Raw genomic sequence first — 21,664 nt, 5'->3', positions numbered from 1 at the left:
ATTGTTACAAGGCCAGATCAGTCAATCATCCAGACTGTTGCCCTTGCAACTACTGAAAAGGCTGCTGCCCCTCTTCAGGAACCACACGTTTGTCTGGCCTCTCAACAGATACCCCCCCGTTGTGGTTGCACCTACGGTACGGCCATCTGTATCGCTGAGGCACGCAAGCCTCCCCACCAACGGCAAGGTCCATGGTTCATGGGGGGGCGTTTTTTCATATAGTTCAATTATTGTCACCCTGTATCAATATGTACATTATTGTGACAGCAGAAAATTTACAAGGTACAGACGTTTCGTTACGTGCAAAGCACATTCAATGAGAACTGATTACAACTGAGGTAAACAAATAATGGTGCTGAAATGACGTTATGTAAATATTAGGATGTATACAAGAAACAAAATAGGTGAAGTAAGGTGGCAGTATCTTGGCACCGTTCAAAGGTTCCGTCCCTTCCTATAGATGCGATTATATAGTGATTAGACAGCTGTTGGTATGACTGGAACCGTTTATTAGAGGTAAAGAAAGTAACTAACATAGTCAAGTACACCAATATACTAATACTTGTAGTCGACTTACTTGCTGGGTGACGGGCTTTTATACGGAATGGCAGCTTACGCTTAGTGGGGCCGTGGGGCCAACGCCGCACGCCGCGGCCTGGCGCAGACAAAGGTCCTAGCGGGGTGTCTCAGGTTGGCAGTAGCTGGTTTCTGGATGGACGCTGGTCTTGGGCGGTCACCGAAACGCGGAGTAGTCTATGAATGCGGTCTTTGGCTCGGCTGCGGGCTGAGGCGCCCAGTTTTACGAGGGACGCAAGCGTTGTATGAAGGGCCAGAGCAGTTCCACAGCAAATTCTTTCAAACAATACTGGAATCGTCCAGGTGACAGGCTAGCGCCTCGACCCGTTAGTTGTTTTGGCACGTATACCAGACTTGTTTCCGCAAAATTCTGAGTCGGACATTCCGGATTGTCACATTTACTTAAAGCATTGGTAGGAGGGATGTCTTCTGGAAAATTCTACGAAAACTTGAGTGTGATTGGCCGGAGTCGTCGGTCGTCCGTACGTAGCGGTGGAGGGGGTGGGGGTGGGGGGACAGGTAAAGAAGAGAGATGAGCTGGTGAGCCGGCAGTTTTAGACTCCGCTATTCCTGTTTCAACTCCAGGAGGAGAAGGAGACCTTGTCTCATTTCCCTAGAGAGCAGGAGCATTTTCTTGTCTTCGCTCCTAAGCAAACAGCAGAGTTCTGTCTTAACCTCAGAGCAAAACAAAACTTCTGTCTTAGAGATCAATTAGGGTACAGTACTTTGCTGTATGTTTTAAGATGATACTGTACTACACCTTATGTTGGGAGTTCTCGTACATTTCTTTGGAGCCCTTTGCTATTATTCACTTGCGTTTAAGGTATTGCTGACTTCTCCTTGTGCTGAGAGTTCGCGACTTACGTTCGTTGTTGGCAGTAAAGCGACTACATTCAGCTTTGCTTTAGCGGTTGTAGATTGCAGTCTGCTGTCTAAGGCTTTAGGTTTCAGCTCTCACCACATTTAAGGGTCTGCAAATTTGTCACCAGCGGCAATTACATCGAGTATCATAATTGCGATCAACCGGCAGCCTGTTCCTACTGTGGTATAGCCAACGACGCTGGCTTCTTAGGGCAGATAGAGATTAAATTGTTGGGATTGCTTATAAAGGTTACCTCACCGAGGCTACACGGCAGTCAATCGATTCCAGTAACTTTTCTAGTTTTTGGTGCAACAAAGTCAGTCATAACGTGTAGTGCTTCTCAGATCGCATTACCCACTTTGGGCAGAAGCAGGTAGTAGTTTCCCAACATTAGTTAAGTCCATTTATTTCAAAAATTGTTAGAGTCCGCAAGACATGTATTGTTTCCTATTTGAGTCGGTAAATTTTTGGGCTTTCATTTAAAATAAACTGTATAGTGAACACTAGCATTTGTCCTTCCAGTAGCATTATAGTCTATCGTTGGTCTTTCTTCCTACTCATATGCTTATGGGTCTAATTTGTGCTCTAACATTAGCCACAGGGGCTATTTATGAGTGACCTGGCCAGATTACAAGATCGCGTTAATTTAAAGTTTCCATTGCGCATATTAACATTGATAAGTCTTCCTACCCGCTTACCTCAGAACTCTACAGTTGAGAGGTAGAAATGTATTCGCGAATATCACGTTTTGTACCAAACACACACAATAAACGAGCGGGGGTGCGTTAGACTGATGCGAAACAGTTGTACATAAATCGATATTACGACAGTGGACATTATATTAGAATGCTATTGCTAGTTGAAGGTTTAAATGAGACTTGTAATAATGCATGGCTAAACAAACTGTTATCTTTTACGTACTGTTTCATAGTGAATTAGTGTCAGCAAGTCGTTATTGTCAAAGGGGATGGTGTTTATTTATGCCTGAAACTGAACAGCAGGCGAATGAAATTTTGAAGAAAGGCTGTACTGGTTAACTCTACTGTTCGTTGAGCATATTATATGGTGATTTGCTTTTATGTACATATATCTGAATCTCTTCAGCATGATGTAATATCTGGAGGTGGTCTTTAAGGCTTTCTATTCCACGACATGCGAATGTGTACTTCTACATGTTGTCCAAACGTATGTCATCAGTGTGCTCTGTAAACCGAACTTTTTTGAATCTGGTTGCTGTTTTCCTCTCTGTAAGCATCAACTTGTATTTTGTAGATAGAAATAGTCTTAAAACGTCAGTTTTCGATATAATAGCAATAATGTAATGTATGAAAAACAAATCCGGTTTACTGACCTGAAAGTGCTGCACAGGTATTCAGTCTTAAAAGTACTGGTGTGGTACTTCAATGAAGTGTTGGAAGCAAAGTGGTACAGAACAATATGGAAATGGAAATGAGCGTTTGGCGTCATTGGCCGGGAGGCCCCTCGCGGGGCAGGTCCGGCCGCCATATCGCAGGTCTTATTACATTCGGCGCCACATTGGGCGACCTGCACGCCGGATGGGGATGAAATGATGATGAACACAACACAACACCCAGTCCCTGAGCGGAGAAAATCTCCGACCCAGCCGGGAATCGAACCCGGGCCCAGAGGACGGCAATCCGTCACGCTGACCACTCAGCTACTGGGGCGGACAGAACAATATCAACACGTGACTAAAGCCACTTTTTCACTTTCACTATCACGTTTGTATTCAAGCACTCTAGTATGGAACGCCACACAATTTCTCGTACACTGGGGTGGAAAAAGGAATGGAACAGCGATATGCACGTATACAGATGGGTGTAGTAATCGCGTACACATATACAAAAGACCAGCGCATTGATGGAGTTCTCATTTGTGCTCAGATGATTCATGTGAAAGGGTTTCCGACATGATTGTGGCCGGATGACGAGAATTAACAGTCTGTGAACGCGGAATGGTGCTTGGAGCCAGACGCATGGGACATTCTGTTTCGAAAATCGTCAGAGAATTCATTATTCTGAAATCCACAGTGTCAAGATGAGGCTTACTGCCGTATAACGATCCTGCCTTGGAGGCGGTTAAATGAGAGATGTGCCTCAGAGCTGGACAGTGACAGATGGTGACGCGAGACTGGACGCGCACGTAGTTTATGTATCAGCCGATAGAGGACAATATTGAATAGGGGTACTGTGGTTTTAGTTTCGATTGTGCCCATTTGAGTGAACTATAGTAATAGAATGATTATCATAAACTGTTCTAGTATTTTCATAAAGAGTTATTATGTCGTTTTGTGTAGGTAAAAAGTTATAAATGTGTTTTAGCACTATGCATGATGCGTGAGTGTGGAAGATAATTGTATAACCAGTTGTGTAGTAGGCTTTAGTGTGGGAACATTTCAAAGAAGTATGGATATGAACAAAGGGAATTTTTGTAGAGTAGATTTGTAAAGTAAGTTTATGATAAATGGAAAGTTAATTCAGGTATAAATAACAATAGTAAACAACTTTATGCATAAGCAAAACTTCAGCATATTAGATAATTACATCGGTAAAAAGAGCAGTCGTTAGGTTTTCTATTTTGCGATTGGTTATTGAGGAAAAGCGCGGACTGACGCGGGAGAATGTTATTTCGCTATTGGCTGTTGAGTAAACTGACCAATGGTAAAGCAATATTCTTCGCGCGCCTTTCTCTGCTGGTAGATAAGACTTAGAGTATTCTAAAGAAGAGTCGAAACGTAGCCATGAAACAGGTCGGACGTGTGTAGTAGTAGTTCCAATGGAAATGATAAGTTGCCGGCTCTAGCAGTGTTTCATACATCAAAACTGTTGGAAATTTCGGAATTCTTAAGTGAATTTTGTGACGAGAAAAGACATATATTCTGCGTGGCGTATTGAGCAGGTCGGTGGCTAAAAACTGTGACTGTATTATGTATCGACAGAATATTTGGCGAGCATTCTCAATCAAAAACTATCTGTATTTTTGTAGCTATTACGTTTTCGTGAAATGCAACACCATAAACTTGCTAACGTGAGTGAAAGGGATTATGAGTGACTGTGTTAAGACTAGCACGGGCTTGGCAGTGATACTTGTTCACCTAAGTTTCGGAATATATCAATTGAGGACAAAATTTCCAACCTTTCATTTGTATGAAAACTTTATCCCGAAACGTAGATTAGTGACTTAAATTGCAGCCTGGTTCACGTCGAAGTACAGTAGATTTCACTCGGCTCTCCAACTGATGATCTGCTGAGACAATGTTCACAGATAGGTGCAGGTCCGTCGTAAAGGAACGGAAAGAACCGCGCCGTCGCACGTAGTGCATCGGTGCCGGGAAACACTAAAGCCGTAGTATTTTGAATTCGCGTTCGAGAGAAAGATGGACCAAACAGTGAACGTTGGTGAAAGAATTTAGTGAACAGGTACTAGCAGAAGTTTGAACGGAACCCGTTTAGAGTTGCTGGAGTTGCAAGAAAGAAGATGATACGCAACGGCTGCAGTAGCAACGGGAGCGCAGCGAAGCAGCAGATGGCATCTTAGCGGTGGCGGCGAGCAGTAAAACTGGATAGCGCGGCTAGCCTACACGACGAGCGGGGGCCCGGACACTGTTACGGCAGCCGTAGGGGATCGCACTCGCAGTTTCAACAGGGCCGAGGCGGCAGCATTCGACGAAAGATAAGTCAACTTTGTTACATCTGTTGTGTGTGTGTGCTGAATGACTGAGAGACGTGGCAAGTGCTAAAGTTTTTGTGAATACGGTGAAAGAGGAAGAACTTTCATTCAGTGTGAGTGCTTCACACACTAGCACTCCTGAACAGAGAGAAGGAGTAGATGTTAAAATAAAAGGAGATGTTTTTGCTGAAATTTCTATGTTATTCACGGACAGTGGAATTGAGTCTGCTTCAAGAAAGTCGGAAAGAACCGCGCCGCCGCGAAGAGTGTGCGGAGAGTACTAAATGTCAGCCATTACCTCTCACCTCGGACGATGCGGTAACCGACGGCCTTCTCTTAACGACCGAGAGCAGCGGCGTTTGCGTAGAGGTTTCAGTGCGAACAGACAAGTAACACTGCTTGAAATAACCGCATAATTCAATGTGGAACGTACCGCGAACGTATCTGTAAGGACAGCGCTGCAAAATTTGGAGGGCTATGGCAGGAGACGACCGACGCGAGTGTCTTTGCTAACAGTGCGACATCGCCTGCAGTGCCACTCCTGGGCTCGTGACCATATCGGTTGGACCCTAAACTACTGGAAAACTCTCACCTGGTCAGATAAGTCCCGATTTCAGTTGGTAATAGCTGATAGTTGGGTTCGAGGATAGTGCAGACCCCACAAAGTCATGGACCAAAGTTATCAACAAGGCACTGTGCAAGCTGTTGGTAGCTCCATAATGGTGTGGGTTGTGATTACGTGGAATGGACTGACTCCTCTGGTCGAACTGAAGCGATCATTGACTGTAAATGATTATGTTCGGTTTCTTGGAGACCACCTGCACTCATTCTGTTACGCAGTTTTTGTCGAGGACAATGCACTATGTCACTGGGCCACCATCGTTCACGATTGGTTTGAAGAACAACTCGATCGAATGATACTGTCACCCATATCTCCCGATATGAATTACATCGAACATTTAAGGGACGTAATCGAGACGATATTTCGTGCACAGCATGCTTCACTTGGAACACTTTCGCAATTATGGGCAGCTATAGAGGCCGTATGACTCAATATTTCTGCAGAGGACTTCCAACGACTTGTTAAGTTACTGCACTACGCCGGGCAAAAGGAGATCCGACACGATATTAGGAGGTATCTCATGATTTCTGTCAACTCAGTGTATTATCAAGCGATGATATTGATATGTCAGTGACATAACCTGCCATTTTCTAAGGAACCAACAAATAACACTCCAAGAAGTTGGCAAGAATTTGCTGCGTTTTGTGGCAATATTGAGCGCAACGACCTTGTTCGGAAAACTTTTATCTAGTAGAGAACGATCTTTACTATATCTTAGACCTTGAACAGGTGATCATTCAAATATCTGTCGTAGTAAGACGCGCAGTTTAGCATTCGAATGGCTCTCATCACTGTTATTGCGATGACTGATTTATATTCTAAGCACATTTTTGTGCGGTTCTGAGCGTCCAAAGTGACACACTTCTCTTGTCAGGCGATGACCTAATAAATATTCAGACTTCAGAACCATTACAGGCTACCGCAGCTGTCGTTCTAAAGTTACATGCATCTGTACACTCTTTCTCCTTGTACCTTGTGCATATGTGTGAAAATCGTCGTACATGTGTGAAAATGGTCTTACAAATTTTTGATATTTAGGAAATCTGATGTTAACTTCAGATGTGTAGCATATTAAACTTTCCTCCAAAAAATCTGTCTAGATATTTATATTGTAGTCATCTACATTTTTGGACGAAAGACTTTATAATGATTGAGTGCAGCTACCTAGTGAGACATTCAGAGCACCGAACAGAAGGAAATGAAGATTAAAATTACTTTGTTAGCCTGACTGAAATATATTTTGTTTCTTTTTAATGGAGAGATCAAAACAGTAAAACACTGTAAAAAAATTAATCGCTTAACGGATTTGAATCAGAAGGAAAAGAATATTTACAGTCAGGTTTTTGTGTAACCACTACTAAACGGATTTCTTTCTCTGCTTGAAGGGAGAGCTGGGTAGCTGTACAGGACGCAAGCAAACATGTGAGGCCAGGCCGTAATGAACTGATTGCTATCGAGCTGAATGCCCTGTTGCGTTCCTTGTGGTTTCTCGGAAGTCCGCTAGAGAAGTTCACAAAGAGATTGGTATCGCGGATTACTTCTGCGTGGTAAGAGGTCGCAATGCGCCACAGAAACGGAAGAGGTGTTTTACATTACATTTTTCATAAATGAAACGCTGGTGAACTCTTTTACGTCAACATTTAACTGCGACCTTTGATCATATGTTAGCCAGCACACTTCATTTGATTTCAGTGACGTAATTTTGATTATTTAGTCATTGCTTATTTAGCCTGGCCAGATTAGGACCTCTCTTACAGAAACATCGCGTACCAAAACATAGTGCATGACAATCTCAATATAGTAACTTGCATTATAAGCAAAAATAATAATAAACAATAATAATAACAATAATCGCAATAATAAACGCCACTAATGCTTTTAGCACATTGGAAAGATTTTAGCATTATCAAAAGCGAAAAGGGTAATGAAAGAAGAATATTGAATTGAGAGTGACACAGGATGACAGGAAAAAATAGAATTTCTAGGGCGCCTTGCCACGGCTTGCTCAGCTCCCCCCCGTCGAAGGTTCGAGTTTTCCCTCGGGCATGGGTGTGTGTGTGTTGTCCTTAACGTCAGTTAGTTTTAGATTAAGTAGTGTGTAAGCCTAGGAATGGATGACCTCATCAGTTTGGTTCCCAGTTTCACTAGAAAGCGATATAAACCAGAGGTAGGGTGGGGGGAGGAATTGTTGGCTAGGAAGGTTCTTAAATTTAATAGCTTTCCACGAATTCTTTTGGAAAGGAAAGAAAGAGTCTTTATGGTTTGTTGGATTAGGAGACAGTGAGGGCTAGATTCAGTAGCCCAATCGGAAAGGGTTTTCCTCTTTCTCCGGCCGTAAAGATCCCTGTTTCCCGTATGTGAGAGCTGCGTATCGGTTCAGTGGAGGTAACTGTTGCAGATGTGTGCACGTGTGGTGCCATGTGTGTGTTGTATGGTTCAAATGGCTAGAAGCACTATGGGACTTAACATCTGAGGTCATCAGTCCCCTAGACTTAGAACTACTTAAACCTCACTAACCTAAGGACATCACACACATCCATGCGCGAGGCAGGATTCTAACCTGCGACCGTAGCAGCAGCGCGGTTCCAGACTGAAGCGCCTAGAACCGCTCGGTCACAGCGGCCGGCTGTGTTGTATGGTGACGTCAGAAGAGAGAGGGTGAAACTCTGAGTTGCGTATAACCTACTCATCTCCAGCAGTATCAAGGGGACGACTGAACTTAACGTCCACATCCGGCTGCCGGATAGGGTCAGTGTCTCGTGCCTTCACTCGATGGGATACAGCGGAAAGGTTTGAGGCTGAAGCACGGACAGTAGCGCAAAGTTTGGAGGTGAAGCACTTTATACAGCCACGCCTCCTCCCCCTGCCAGCCAAGAATTGGTGAAAATGTCTCCCACCACCGGGATTCGAATCGGCTATCTCTGAGCTGACCACCAACGCACAGACGCGTCCAAGTGACCTCAGAAACGGGGGCGGGTATTTTTTTAATGATAATTTCCCTTCCTTAACATCGTCAGGCTATCACACGACATTTGGTGGACCTGTCTAAACCATTCCAGCTGATACTTTCGAACAGTCTTTTCCACAGGCGTAGATTTGAAATTTCTCTGGATGGCTGTGTTTCGGATCCTGCCCATAATTTACATCAATACGCACATGACTATTCTGCATCTCTCACAAGGGGAGGCCACGACGTCGGGATCACGAATTTACTTCCAACTTTGTACACCTTTAGAAAGTCATTAAAACAACATAATGAGCTACTAGTAAGGTGCACTACTCTGGCAATTCCAAGAAAATCGCAAAAGAAGTTTCACGCGTCTCTTATGCAACTGATATGTCTGTGCGCAGGTGCCGGACGTTACAATTCAGGGTGGTCGAGTGGTTAGTTTTTGACATTCGTAAGACGAACGTGTATGAAGCAACGGTTCCACTTCCACTCAGACCTTCGTTTTTGTAGTACAATTGTAAATTCTGAGATAGTCACAAAAACTGCACCTACACTATTCGTTTTTGCTACATTAGCAACCACTTCGCAGGTTAACTGCCAAATGGGGCTGCCTCTGTGTCTGCAGTTCGAAGCGTGGAGGTGCAAAGTAGTTCCGCGTACCTTACCAGACTGCATATATAAGGGATTTCGTAGATCACGACAAGCATACACATTCAGGAAATGGTTCAAATGGCTCTAAGCACTATGGACTTAACATCTGAGGTCATCAGTCCCCTAGACTTAGAGCTTCTTAAACCTCACTAACCTAAGGACATCACATACATTCGTATTAGCAGCGCCGTTCCGGACTGAAGTGCCTAGAACCGCTCGGCCACATCGGCTGGCTATTCAGGAAAACTCTATGCGTTTCTTCATTTACTCATCCATTTCTTCTAATAATTTAATTTAATTAAAAACGGTAAGTAGTCAAATAACATGAAGTTCACTAAAATTCCATGCAAATAAACGCGTTTTTTAAAATTATATTACCTCTCAAATTCACATAATTTAAATATATAGCCAGTAATGAAGAAAATATAGATTAAAAATAATGTTTCAGCAGGAGCCGAACCATTGCTACATACACATTCGTTTAACAAAATTCGGACGCTGTCCACCTTCTTTTTTTTCGGCGTTGTGCGTTGTATTTGGTCGTGGTGGACGCCACATGACACACGTTCAAGTTCATTGTTGAACCATTAACTCAGTTTTTTATTACAGAGAGCAGGTAGCCCTCTGACCGAACACGCTGAGCTACCGTGCCGGCAGCATTTAGCCACCATGAAATCTAACTTGTAGCTCCTACCCACAAACACATCAGTTACATAATGGAAGCGTAAAACTTCAGGTGCGATTTTCTCGGGATTGCCAGAGTAGTGCAACTTATTACTTGTGCATTATGTTGTTTCAATGCTGTACAAAGTTTGAAATAAATCTGTGATCCCAGAGTCTTGGCCTCCCTTGTCAGTTAAGAGCCTGCTAGAGGGTTCATCAAAGCACATTCAGAGAGTGTCTCCAGCGTTCCAATGTCGAACAGTGTGCGGGAGGAACGAACACGTAAATCTTCTCGTGCGGTCTCAGATTTCTCTTATTTTAAATGATGATAATTTCTTCCTATGTAGGTGGGCACCTACAAAATATCTTCGCATTCGAACGAGAGAATCGTGATTGAAATTTCTTGAAAAGCTCTCGCAGCGATGAAAAAGCGCCTTTGTTTTAATGATCATTACCCCACCTCACGTACCACATCCACGGCACTCTCTCCCCTGTTTCACGATAATACAAAACGAGCTGTCCTCCAACAATCCTATCTGGTAAGGATCTAATAACGAGCAGCAGTACTCCAGAAGAGGAAGGACAAGTGTAGTGTAGGCGATCTCTTTAGCAGACCTGTTGCGTTTCTTAACTATGAGTGTTCTGTCCATAAATCGCACTCCTTGCTTCACTTGCCCCACAACGTTATCTATGTGACCGTTCCAGTTCAAGTTCTTCGTAACAGTATTCCAAAAGCATGCCGTTGAATTGACAGTATTTAGATTTGTCTGATTAAACGTATGACCGAAATTTAACGGATTGCTTTTAGTACTCATGTGGATCATCTCACACTTTTCATTATTTAGAGTGAATTGCCAGTTTTAGCGTCATAGAGAAGTCTTATAAAATCATTTTTCAATTTGTTTTGACTTTATGATGACTGTGCTGACTTTACTAGGCGGTACGTGACAGCAGCATCTGCAAACAATCCCTATTAGTTTATTTTATTTTCTGGAGGTATGTCATACTTGGACTGAAATTTCATTCTGTTATTCGCTGCCAAGCCACAAGTTAATATTGGGATGGAGGCACTTACCTTTCACAGGTCGTTAACTTTGTCTCTCTCGATGTCTCTCTTGATGGTTATTTCCGCCTGATTGCCTTAAACAGATGGCATGCTGTCCTGATTCGCTCGCTAATTTCTTCTATCTTCCCAGTTGCTCCGATCATGGACCACAAGTACACAAATTTGTAGATCTGTTCTTGTTGCTTTCGTACAAGTGTCATGTAATGCCTTTCTTCCATTTTGCTAATAATAGCAATTTTCTTTCCCCGATTTTCATTCATTCTTCTCTTCGTCTCTTCCGCTTAGATACTGATAAGTTGGGTATTTTGCTCTCTACATTTCGTCGACACAAACCCCAGCTGGTTATTAAACCGGTTTTACCTGATACATTCTAGTGTTAAGCTTACGAACTTTGCTGATGCTAGCGTTCATTATTCCATTAAGGCACGTTTAGGAAAGCACAGGACTGAAGCTATAGTTCTGCCTGACTCATTGCCTCGTAGGAAATTCAGTTCATCTTCTTATGTAGTTCCTGTAATTGTCTCACAGATTCTCGATGGAGCTCAATAAAGCCTGGCTAACACAACTTACAGAGGTAAGTTTTATTTCCACGGGCAGTGCTACTAATTCAACAAAGCACGTCCCATAAAATAAAACAGAGCAAAGTCGTCGATAGTGCAGCATCACAAATGACTAACATCGACTCTACATTGATAGGCCAGAACAATTATGCCGCTCCCCACCGCGAAGTTGAATGCCGCCAGTCATCCCTGTGGGCACTTAACTCGCCAACGAAAATGTATAGGTTGTAACGGGTATAAGTGCAGATATAATCGTATGTGGTACTTGAATATGTACATATATCTCTGTGTTCGTTGTTTCTTGTCTGTGTAGAGCAATCTTCCAGAAAACATGTTACAAACTTTACAACTCGATATTTTCTGCATGGTTGTAATTGCACTACTAAGGAAACTACGCCTGTCTGTATAGACTGCGAGTTTTGCCTTCGAGCGTCCACATTCAACAACTGACCTGCTGCCCAGGTTGTTCGGAAAGTAAGGAACGATCGGTCGCCAAATGGAAACCACAGTGAAAATCAAAACTGTTTTCTTTGCACATTTAGCTACACCTTCCAGGTACTTCTCTACATAGTCGCCACTCCGACTTAGACATTTGTCAGAATATTATACCAACTTTCCAACACCATCGTGTCCAGGTGTTGTCTTCGTATCCAGCGTTTCATGTGAACAGAAATGATACTCAGGACGAGCCAATTATGGCTGTGTTGTGGGTAATCGAACACTTCCCATCGAAAGGGCTGCAGGAGCGTCTTCACTGCCCCTACAGAGTGCAGCTGAGAATTGCCATGAAGAAGGAAGTGCATGGCAGTTGTGTTAAGTGGGCTGCATTCATTAAGGTGAAGAAGCCTCCCAGCAGGCCCTCCTACTTGGCGGGAGACATTGTTGTTCTAGGCACCCTTACTCGCTTACAGTGCGCTCACAACTGGAAAGAGCGTTGTGATGCGATCGACACGCGTACTAGAGACACTGCCCAAAACGATTTTCATGGTAGTTTCCATTTCGCGACCGATCGTTCCTCAATTTCCGAATAGCCCTCGTATTAATGGCTTGCTCTTGTACATTGAGATACTAACCAACTAAAAATATGCAACTTGTAATAGCTATAATTATTATACCGAAAATGACATAAATACTTATCTAATGTTGTTCAGTACACCGTCCTCGATGACCAATAGAAGTATCTGCACTTACACTCGTTACACCCTGTATAAGTGGAGCAGAGACGAAGACCGATCATTCTAGCAACAATACAGGCCACAAATCTCGAAATCCACTGACAAGTGCCTTTGACAAAGGACAGACTGTTATGACCTGGTCCCTGGGGACGAACATATCGCAAAGGACGGAGCTATTCGCTTGCTACTGTGATGAGCATCTGGGGACAGTGGTTAAGGGATGGTGAAACCAAAAGTAGCCGTCAAGTTTGGCGTCTATGTCTCTTCACAGGACGGAGATTTGTCAACTTGGTAAAGTTGGATATGTGACGACCTGTGGCAGATCCGATAACAGAGTAGAAGGCCGGTGCAAGCACAAGTGTTTCGGAGCAAACTATTATGCAGACTTTGTGGACTCTGTAGCAGATGACCTGCTAGGTCAGTGGTGCCCACCCTTTCTTAGACCATTGACCCTGAGTGTAATCAGACATTAGGTAGTACTTCAGCCCTCCCCTCCCCCTCCCCCCTACCGTCTGTTGTTTCCCTTTCTCTCCCCCAAATTATCACCAACTTTAGCACCTAACTAAACTGTAGAATAAGTGGTGTGTCGCAAGTGTTACCCACAACGCCTTCTCAGATAAGAAAGCTAGCTATCCACAGTGATGGTAACCATTTATTACAAAACATAAATCCCTTGCATGGCCCCTCTCCATTGTGACGCTTGTTTGACCTGCACACTATTACTCATTTAAAACGTGTGCACTATACTTACTGTACTTGATTCGTGCACTCATTACTTTTTAACTGGCGGAAACTGGAAGACACTGGACTGTTAATGCTTTTCTCCTGCCCACAGCCACTAATAATAATGATGATGATGATGATGATGATGATGATGATGATGATGATAATAATAATTCTGTGTACAGCACTATAGTTGCCCTTACGTAGTTACTGCTGTGTCGTGCTGTCAATTAATTCTTTTATCTGTTTCGAAGCGAATAATGAAGCAATTACTGGACTACTGCAGGTACTATCTATAACTTGGAGAAGATATTTTCTTGAGATATTTGGCATCTGTTACGTATATGCGTCACTTTTATCATCAGCGATATACGGGACAATGCATAACATATGTGTGTAGGTGGGTCGACAATGTGAGCAGCCCGCAACTTCAACCACATTAATGCCACTAATTGAGAAAATCTAATTACTGATAGCTTATATAAAATCACTATTAGAGTCTTACAAAATTGTGATAATAGTAACGATTATTTGAAAATAATTTAGTTTCGTGATTATTCACAGAGTCGAATCGTTTAGTTTTTCCCACTCAGAAACTTTCATTTTACACCTCAAGAGGTAATTACCCCGAGGCTGGGAACCATTGCAGTAGGTGTTCCCATGTTGACCCAACAACATATACAGCTACGACTGCAGTGATTGTGGGATCACTGGGACTGCACCGTGTATGGACAGAAATACGTCGTCTGCTCAGATGAATTAAGTTTCTTGTTACAGCAGATCTCTACGGTCATGGCCAGACAGTACGTCATCGAAGCGAACTGCTGTTTGAAGGAAGCATCGTGCCAGTCGTTGTGATCAGTATTATGCTATGGAGAAATTTCACGTGAACACCCTTGGGAAGTGTAGTAGTAATTAAAGTCACAACGAAAACTATGGATTACGTGAGTAGTATAACAGAGCAATTGCATCCCTTCATGAGTGATATCTTTCCTGACGGTGATGGCTGTTTCCAGTAGGACAACCTGAACATTAGAATGTTCAATATTTCTCATAAACATGACAGTAACAGAGAGTATAATATACAAGTTATTTATATCTCAAAGGGACATCTCAATATTGATTACATCTTCAAAGAACATAAGAAATGTACATGATAAATTGGTAATCGAGCCGCTAGGAAAACTAGCAAGATGAAAAGAAAGACGTCACTTGCATGAGTTCGACCAAAAACCACGTGACGTGACGGGACAAAATCAATTGCTTTGATGTTACCCTAACATAGGAATTTAGTTACGTATGCTTGACGTGAAATTATACCTGCTCGGTAACGGAGTAGCAATCACGAATCGGTCGTTCACTCATTAGTTAGAGTGATGCGACTAGTTAGATTACAAGAATGAAGCTATGTGAAACCTGATAAATTTGGCTCGGATCTAGCGTCTAGATGTACTTACCAAATTCAACACGCACTATTGTACAAGTGGACACGTCTTCCTTTCCCACAGGCTCGGAATGTGTGCCACTCAGGGTCGGCTGCTAAGACTGACGGCCGGCAGCGCCAAATTCTCCTGGGCTGCTCTTCTCAGAATCCGTCACAAGAGTAGACCTCTGAGTGTTTCTAGCGCTACCTCAAGACTGCCTGTTCTTATCTCAGTTTCACTTAGCCTCTCTTAAGAAAAGCAGTTAGTGTGCTTCTTCCAATCAAAATTTTGCAACAACCGGCGCGCCAGTGAGGCGAGGGGAATGAGAAGTTGGGTCTCTTTCCAGATGAAGTTCAGTGAGCGGCCGGTCATATTTTACCACCCATGAGTGGGAAGCTCGTTTGTAGCAACAATGTCTATTCTATGAACACAAGAAGGTGACATTCAGCACGTCTCACCGTGTAACGCTACAGCCCAGTGCTTCACGCATTCTTCAAGTTCCATGAGTTTAAAAGCATTTTTTGTAATTTTATGGACATTAACGGGAAAAAAATCACAACACCAAAAAATAATTAATATAGAGTAGTGAAATTTCTGGAGTACATTTGTCTAGGTAACATATTAAAGTGATTAAAATTGCAAGACCACAGGTTAATCTTCTCACCAGATACGCCACGGAAAATGTGAAATTCTTGTACATTAATAAGAGTGTAACCAGCAGAATGTTGAATTCAAGCATGCAAAATGTGCAAGCATCGTTTTGTAAGGCAAAGTGTCGAGACTGTAGAACTTGCAGGGTTGCAACAGCAGCGTGCAGGTGAGCGTAATCCTATTGGAAAACAGCCCCTGGAATGTTGTTCATGAATGGCAGCACAACAGGTCGAATCACCAGACTGACGTAATAATTTGCAGTCAAGGTGCGTAGGATAATCACAGGAGTGCTCCTGCTGTCGTACTAAATCGCATTCCGGACCATAACTCCTGATGTAGATCCAGTGTGCCTGGCACTCAGACAGGTTGTCTGCAGGCCCTCAACTGGCCTTCTTCTGATACACGGCCATCACCGGCACCGAAGTAGAACCAGATTTCATCAGAAAACGCAATTGACCTCCAACCTGTCCTGCAATGAACTCTCTATTTACACCACTGACGTCGCCAATGGCAATGTGTTTGGGCCAGTGGAGGGCACACTATAGGGCCTCTGGCTTGAAGCTCTCCTTGAAGTAACTGATTTGTAACAGTTCGTTGTGTCAGTGTGGTACACGATGGAGTTCCCTCCTGGTAGTGCCGCGTGGTCATCCGGAGCTCGGTCGTCTTGTGTCGGTACATTCCCGTGACCACCGCTGTCAGCGTTCATGTAAAGACGCTACATCCCTGCCGAGTCTTTCTCCAGTATAGCAGAAGCTACATCCACATTCTTGAAGCTCTGTTATAAGACCACGTTCAAACTGAGTGAAGTGTTATAATAGTGTCTTTGTCGCCTGAAAGTCATTCTTGACTAGCATCAGCTTACCACGTCCAGTCTCAAAGGTAATTAACGCTCACGACCGTTACAGAGAGTATTTAAAGCAAATCTGGTTTGCATCCTTGCAGTGTTGCTATTAGCGCCACTATTATACGCCTGTTGCGAAAACTGAACAGACATCACCTTTCAGATGTAGGAAAATGCCTACGAACTTTCGTTTATGTTTCACAACTCCTTCTTAGTGTTGCCATTTTTTCCGTAAGTGTATTTATGAATTTCGTCAACAATTAGTGTTTATGAAAATGTAATGTATGCTGAACGAATAAGTAAGAAATAATTATGTCAAATGATTGTAGTGAAGACCTGGAAATGTCAGAAAAATCTGTATTGTTCGAAAAAAGAAGAATACCTTTCATGTGACAATACCATCGTTGGTGCAAGAGCGTGCAGTCGTAGCAGTGAGAACAGAAATGAGTCGCGATGCATCTGTGGTTTGGTATAGATGTGTGTGTTGACACGCGGATGCCAAATGGAGATCGTGCTGTACATGTTGTAGTATAAGGCATGGCAAAATATACGTGAGCACATGGTCGCAAGAGTATTTTGGAACTGCTGAACAATTCTGTGTGGCCCAAATTAATTAAAGCTGCTCGTTAATCAAGAAGAGCGTATTGTCAACAATGAATTTCGTAATAAACATTACATCGTACCACAAATAGATCGTTTCAAAGTAAGTTCCAGCCAGTATTTTCATAGCTGTTTAATACGCATGTCATCGTAATAGTAACTTTTTGGAACACAAGAGTGTGTTTAGTGAAAGCATAAACTTTGCGAGTGGAAGTTGATTCACACCATCGATAGGATCCTATCCTCCTCACCGTAACTTCCGAAAAGTAATGAATAATAGAAATAGTCAAAAGAAAACAGTTTTACTTACTTTTACTCTTCATTTTTAATCAATTAACGTTTGTAATAAAAAGCAGTAGGTACTATAGTTGCTCATATTGTTTTGTCCTACTACTAGAGACAATCGGGTGAAACTAAAAGTGATAAATGCAGTTCATATTTTTGTGGCGGAAGTCCGCTGAATCTCTTGTAGTTTAAGTAAGTTTACGCCGTGTTCTGTAAATGATGTCATGTACATACATTTACGTAACATTAATATTGACAAACAATTATTGCCATGAATGAAAATTTTACGGCATCATTTGAAATGTAATCTATAAAGAAAAGTATTTAAGTTTGGTCACGATTATGCAAAGATCATGACAGACAGCATGACGGTGACTTACGTAATACAGTACAGTTTCTATGAAGTGTTGCTACTTCTTGCATATTGTTCGTTTTCATAATTATAATCAGCATCACTGCATTCCAAATTAATGTCTTCAGCGTAAATGTTACATGATTTTTCTATCTCTAAGCTCGTGTGAGTACATTTTATTCTGTTGCTGCATTATTCTTCTTGCTCAGTCCTTTACCTAAAAAGCCTGTTAACTGACAGGTTCTAATAGGTCGATTCCTTCAAACGCTCTGTGTCGCAAGGCCAGAATAGTGCTATGGTGGTCTCAGGAGCATGGTACTAAACTCATGTTGATATCTTGGCCACAATATTTATAGAACCGGGTGCCACTATAATGTGCCGTTTGTGTCTTCTAACGCATTGATTAGCACCATGAATTCGCATTCCGAAGGACGACGGTTTCCCGTGATTGCCCTAAATCGCTTCAGCCAAATGCAGGGATAGTTCCTCTGAAAGGGCACGGCCGATATCTCTCCCCGTCCTTCCTTCCATCGCTGTTTGATCCTCTCCCCCAAATCAACCACCCAACAAATAAACCAACTCACAAGAAATTTTAGACATTTTTCGAACAAGTCATGTAAGAATCCCGAACGCTCGAAAGATTAATTTTCAGCTGCTGCCCATGGACTGGTGTTATGAGACCTTTGCTTGGTAGGTATTTAGTAGAATTTTTGTCAACGCTGCTGTTGTCGGCTAAACCAGTACCTACCATCGCAAAGTGAAGGGACAGACAACCTGAAACCTGTCCAGGTAGGTGAATTGACTGTTTAAAGGATAATGAGAGACCAACCCGCCCTGCCGCACTGTGTTTTCTAAGCATGGAGTGTCTGATAGTAAACTGGTGTCATTAATCTGTATTTCTTGCTGATAACAGGCAAAAATATGACATTAACACCCTCCGTCAATGATTCCTATGCTTCTTTTAACACTCCCCTGATGATGGTATCGTACCTCATAAGTGCTATGGCCATACTTAGCATAGTAAAGCATTGTTTAGCCGTACCTCACACATATTTCTGAAACTATTGCCTGATGCATCTGTAAATGACCTTGGGGGGAGTGGCCGGGGCGGCGGGGGGGGGGGGGGGGGGGGGGCAGCGGGTTGCCTGAAGAGTGAATTAAAATCTTTGCATTTATTGACACTTACTTCTACATGAAAGAAACGTGAATTCAGTGACAAGAAATTTTCTTAAATGCTATTGTCCCTGAAGACTTTACAATAATTTATCAGACAAAACGATCATGATGGGGCGTGCCTCTTTGGGAACAAGGGAAATGATGCTACATGCTGCAACAGAGGCAAACGTCGCCGAGGGCAAAGAAGAAGAGAGCAATTTGCCATTACTCATTCACAGAGATCCGCGGAGCTGATAAACTTACAAATTCGTGAACCGATTTGTGCGGGACAAAAGCAGAGCGAGAGAAAAACGGATATGAGTTGCCGTTATTGAAGCAAGAGAAAGGATATAGTGTCCATATTAAAACAGGATGGTGTAAAGAATCTATCTTACGACACACGTGCCACAGATTCCAGCAATTTGGAAAGATTTTCGTAAACTGATTTGTGACTACGAACCAGTTCTGATCGCACCCTAACTGGCAGTAATTGTGAATATCAATTAAATTCTCCAAACGTAGTGTAACTTAGATATCATTTTATTTTATTTTGAAGGCTACCAGTTTCGGCATTTCACTATGTCACCTTCAGGCCCCATATGCATCTCTCAAAATAAATGATAATGTCATATAGTTCCACAAATCCCTGGATGTCGTGAATTCAATCATTTCAGCAGCGCTTCATTCAAAGATCTGATAGCAACCTGGAGAGATGTATATGGGGGCCTCAGGATAGCATTGTAAAATGCCGAAACTGGTAGGCTACAAAATAAAATAAAATAACGTCTTAGTTATAAGACTGTTGGAGAATTTCATTGATATCTACAATTACCTAATCAGCCGAAGTCCCCTGTCTATGGTGGATCAACAGAGATTAACTGACAGTACGCCAGCAAGCGGCAGCATTGCGTTCCACCGTCATTGCCTCGTGGCACAGCTGAACAGTGTGTCCCCAGCGGCCAACAGCATCTGTAAAAGTCCAGACTGTAGCCTGTGCCGCCTTCCACTGCCCACCGTTCATTACTCAACATCCCCGAGAGGACGCACATTTTGGCGCACATTACAGCCAATCATGGGCCCAGCTTCTGGGAGCGAGACAACGCCTCAATCGGCTCGCATCAAAAGCGCGCTCTAAGTATCCCTTGCTCGTCCATTTTAACTGACAGAACTCGAAGCTTCTATCGCAAATTTCCAGCAACCAACTGAAACTTTAGCCCACGAAATATCGTCTCACTTTCGCGGTCCAAGTCACGTACGTCAAGATAGAGAAGGGCTGGGGTACTCTCCCAACATTTATCTCCTTTTCTTCTATTCTCTCTCCTGCCGTCCTCCCACCTTTGTATAGGTCCGTGTATTCCAACGGTTCAGCCCTCCGTTTCTAAGCTCCGAGAGACCAGAAAATTTTCCTTAGCCCACAGCCAGACTAATAGAATGGATTTCATGTAAGACAGGGAGTGTTCATGAAATACAAGCTGCTGATCACAAAGGGAAAGCTAGAATAAAATAAAACACGTACGCCACAGATAGGTATTGTGCCAAGTAGGATGTTATGGCAGAATCTATGAGGGAGTGATAAGGTGCCACGCCAACATTAATTCAGACATCCTCTAATACAAATTTATTAACAAACTATTCTTACTCAACAGTTATTAAAACCCGTATTGTCTTACCCTTTCTATTTATTTTTTTCTTCTTTTAAAGGAAATCCATTACAAGCCTTACTTTCAATTGATAGTATTTAGACAGATCCAGTATCAAGGATAAAATACCGATGATACATGAGTGTCAAATTTGAGCCCAAAGCAATTGAAACATCAATTAAAATTTCAACTCAAGTTCGATAACTACTTGTGATAAAAAAATTTATAAACCCCAATGCTATCTTAAAACTGCAAATAGTAACCCTTAAATTAAACTTATAATAACAAACTGACAGCAATTCAAACCTAAAAACGGTATTCACATACATCCAATTTAGCAAAAGCGCTTGAAATAGACAACAACAAATTACAGCGGGATCCCCCTATCATAAGTTTTGTACACGCCAGTTTTTCTCGTGCCACAATATAAAATTTGCTCGTTTACTGTACAGGAGTACCGAACAGTTCCAAAACAAGTTTAGGTGTAAAACAAGTTGAAATAAGTGGTTCATGTAATGTTAAAACAACAGCTGATTCCTCAAACTGGGGGGCTATCAAGTACGGGGTCCCACAGGGTTCGATCTTAGGTCCTTTACTGTTCTTGATATACATTAATGACTTACCATTCCACATTGATGAAGATGCAAACTTAGTTCTTTTTGCTGATGATACAAGTATAGTAATAACATCCAAAAACCAAGAACTAAGTGATGTAATTTTAAATGATGTTTTTCACAAAATTATTAAGTGGTTCTCAGCAAATGGACTCTCTTTAAATTTTGATAAAACACAGTATATACAGTTCCGTACAGTAAATGGCACAACTCCAGTAATAAATATAGACTTAGAACAGAAGTCTGTAGCTAAGGTAGAATTTTCAAAATTTTTAGGTGTGTCCATTGATGAGAGGTTAAACTGGAATCAACACATTGATGGTCTGCTGAAACGTCTGAGTTCAGCTACGTATGCTATTAGAGTTATTGCAAATTTTGGTGATAAGAATCTCAGTAAATTAACTTACTACGCCTACTTTCATTCACTGCTTTCGTATGGCATCATATTCTGGGATAATTCATCGTTGAGTAGAAAAGTATTCATTGCTCAAAAACGTGTAATCAGAATAATTGCTGGAGCCCACACACGTTCATCCCGCAGACATCTATTTAAGGATCTAGGGA

This window comes from Schistocerca serialis, chromosome 4 (assembly GCF_023864345.2).
Source record: "Schistocerca serialis cubense isolate TAMUIC-IGC-003099 chromosome 4, iqSchSeri2.2, whole genome shotgun sequence".
In the NCBI taxonomy this organism is placed as follows: domain Eukaryota; kingdom Metazoa; phylum Arthropoda; class Insecta; order Orthoptera; family Acrididae; genus Schistocerca; species Schistocerca serialis.
This window is presented reverse-complemented; position numbering follows the sequence as displayed.